We start from the raw sequence: 3,687 nt of genomic DNA, 5'->3' as shown, positions 1-3,687 counted from the left end.
ACTGGCTGCAGAGATGCCCCGCCACGGAGGCCCGGCGGTGGCATCTCTTCGGGGAGGATTCAGGGAGGTTGGACTGCCTCACCCGCTACCCAAGGGAGGCGGTGGCCCTGGCGAAGAGCACACTCTTCGGGGCTCCGAACATTTCGAACGGATAGGCTACCACAAACACACACAACAACAATAACAACAACAACAACACCAACAATAACAAAAACAACAACAACAAAAATATCAAGAGCAATAGTTACAAGAACAGCAGTAACAACAAAAACAACGTTAACAACAAAAACAGCAACAACAGGAACAACAACAACAACAACAGCAGCAGCAGCAGCAGCAGTAGTCGCAGCAACGGTAGCAGCAGTAGTAGTAGCAGTAGTAGTAGTCGCAGCAACGGTAGCAGCAGTAGTAGTAGCAAAATATACGACAAAAACAACCATGCCAACAAGGACAACAATGACGAGAGAGCTCACTCTGCCGGTAAGGTACACAGAAATGTATACATATTTAAAAGTGTTGGAAGAGAGAGCTTTCCATTAGTACCCTTTTCACTTGCGTACGGCTTGTTACTCATTTTTATGTGTCCCCCCCCCCTCTCCCCTCAACACACACACACACATACATAAAAAGAAAAGGAAAGAAAAAAATGAAAACAAAAGAAATAAAATGAAAAGAAAAGAAGAGAAGAGTAGAGAAAAGAAAATAAGGCCTTCAGGATAAAATAACAAATATAAAATGTAATGACATATTATTTAAAGTAAAAATATAAATTGAAAAATCGTTCTCGTAGGCTCCTTCATGTTACAAGGAAAATGTCTGTAGTCATGCAGTATCAATTTTTCAGTGTATAGAATAGAGACTGCTTCTGACGCCTTCAATAGATTCTTGTTTGCCTATAGTTATTGACCGAGCTATAGGACCAGAGGCACACAAATTTAGACAAAACAAATTCTACCAATAAAATATTTAAATCTATGGAATCTGAACGACGGGGAGAGCCTCAACAAGCAAAAGACTGAAAAAAAAAATCACTGCCAGATAGCGCCTGGGGTCGTCTTTTACCAGGATTCGAACCTTGGAAGCTAGACGTAGCCTTTGCAACACAATCACCTGGAAGTATCCCCATGGCAAGTCCGGCAAGCTCACGGTGAAGAAAACAATCTATATATTTTCCTTTCTCTGTGGGGTTTTCCAGATTTTGCACCGACTGTCTATATTAAGAAAAAGGGAACGATCCTCAACTTTTTGCACAACAGAAACAACAACAAAAACGACAACAATAACAACAACAACAACACCAACAATAACAAAAACAACAACAACAAAAATATCAAGAGCAATAGTTACAAGAACAGCAGTAACAACAATAACAACGTTAACAACAAAAACAGCAACAACAAGAACAACAACAACAGCAGCAGCAGCAGCAGCAGCAGCAGCAGCAGCAGCAGCAGTAGTCGCAGCAACGGTAGCAGCAGTAGTAGTAGCAACATATAAGACAAAAACAACCATGCCAACAAGGACAACAATGACGAGAGAGCTCACTCTGCCGGTAAGGTACACAGAAATGTAGACATATTTAAAAGTGTTGGAAGAGAGAGCTTTCCATTAGTACCCTTTTCACTTGCGTACGGCTTGTTTCTCATTTTTATGTGTCCACCCCCCCCTCTTCCCTCAACACACACACACACATACATAAAAAGAAAAGAAAAGAAAAAAATGAAAACAAAAGAAATAAAATGAAAAGAAAAGAAGAGAAGAATAGAGAAAAGAAAATAAGGCCTTCAGGATAAAATAACAAATATAAAATGTAATGACATATTATATAAAGTAAAAAGATAAATTGAAAAATCGTTCTCGTAGGCTCCATCATGTTACAAGGAAAATGTCTGTAGTTATGCAGTATCAATTTTTCAGTGTATAGTATACAGACTGTTTCTGACGCCTTCAATACATTCTTGTTTGCCTATAGTTATTGACCGGGCTATAGGACCAGAGGCACACAAATTTAGACAAAACAAATTCTACCAAAAAATATTTAAATCTATGGAATCTGAACGACGGGGAGAGCCTCAACAAGCAAAAGACTGAAAAAAACAAAAAAACAAAAACAAAATCACTGCCAGATAGCGCCTGGGGTCGTCTTTTACCAGGATTCGAACCTTGGAAGCTAGACGTAGCATTGGCAACACAATCACCTGGAAGTATCCCCATGGCAAGGCCGGCAAGCTCACGGTGAAGAAAACAATTGATATATTTTCCTTTCTCTGTGGGGTTTTCCAAATTTTTGCAACCACCTTCTATTTTTAGGAAAAAGTGAATTGTCCTCAACTTTTTTTTCTACAACACAAACAACAACAAAAACGACAACAACAACAAAAACAACAACAACAACAACACGAACAGAAGTAAGAACAGCAGTAACAACAAAAACAACTATAACAACAAAACTGCAACAACAACAACAACAAGAACAAAAATAACAGCAGCAGTAGTAGTAGCAACAACGGTAACAGTAGTAATAGTAACAACATCTATGGCAAAACAACAACAAATACAACAACAACAACAACAACAACAACAACAACAACAGCAACAAAAACAACTACAACAAAAACAACAACAATGACATGAGAACTCAAAGTGCTGATAAGGTACACAGAAATGCATACATGATGTATATTAAATAGTGTTGGAAGAGAGTACGACATGTTTATCATTTTTATGTGTCTCCCTCCCCCTCTCTCGCACCAGCCCTCCTCACAAACACACATACATTTACACCAAAAAGAAAAGGAAAGAAAAGAAAAGACAGCAAAAGAAATAAAATGAAAAGAAAAGAAGAGAAGAGTAGAGAAAAAAAATAAGGCCTTCAGGATAAAATAACAAATATAAAATGTAATGACATATTATTTAAAGTAAAAATATAAATTGAAAAATCGTTCTCGTAGGCTCCTTCATGTTACAAGGAAAATATCTGTAGTCATGCAGTAACACTTTTTCAGTGTATAGAATAGAGACTGCTTCTGACGCCTTCAATAGATTCTTGTTTGCCTATAGTTACTGACCGGGCTATAGGACCAGAGGCACACACATTTAGACAAAAACAAATTCTACCAAAAAATATTTAAGTCTATGGCATCTGAACGACGGGGAGAGTCTCAACAAGCAAAAGACTGAAAAAAACATAAAAAGTAAAAAAAAATCACTGCCAGATATCGCCTGGGGTCGTCTTTTACCAGGATTCGAACCTTGGAAGCTAGACGTAGCATTGGCAACACAATCACCTGGAAGTATCCCCATGGCAAGGCCGGCAAGCTCACGGTGAAGAAAACAATTTATATCTTTTCCTTTCTCTGTGGGGTTTTCCAAATTTTTGCACCCACTGTCTATTTTAGGAAAAAGTGAACTGTCCTCAACTTTTTTTTCTACAACAGAAACAACAACAAAAACGACAACAACAACAAAAACAACAACAACAACAACACGAACAGAAGTAAGAACAGCAGTAACAACAAAAACAACTATAACAACAAAACTGCAACAACAACAACAACAACAACAACAACAACAACAAAAATAACAGCAGCAGTAGTAGTAGCAACAACGGTAACAGTAGTAATAGTAACAACATCTATGGCAAAACAACAACAAATACAACAACAACAACAACAACAACAACAACAA

At 37.9% G+C, this 3,687-nt stretch overlaps 1 protein-coding gene across 1 annotated transcript in view; it reads right to left on the bottom strand.

Moving 5' to 3' along the window:
- Positions 1–3,687, bottom strand: part of LOC106013875 (uncharacterized oxidoreductase MexAM1_META1p0182) — a gene marked incomplete in the record, with an annotated part of 8,901 nt that overhangs the window by 4,577 nt on the left and 637 nt on the right.

The sequence above is a fragment of the Aplysia californica genome, unplaced genomic scaffold (genome assembly GCF_000002075.1).
Source record: "Aplysia californica isolate F4 #8 unplaced genomic scaffold, AplCal3.0 scaffold01405, whole genome shotgun sequence".
NCBI lineage: Eukaryota > Metazoa > Mollusca > Gastropoda > Aplysiida > Aplysiidae > Aplysia > Aplysia californica.
The sequence above is the reverse complement of the archived record's forward strand: the minus strand, read 5'-3'. Positions and strand labels throughout refer to the sequence as shown.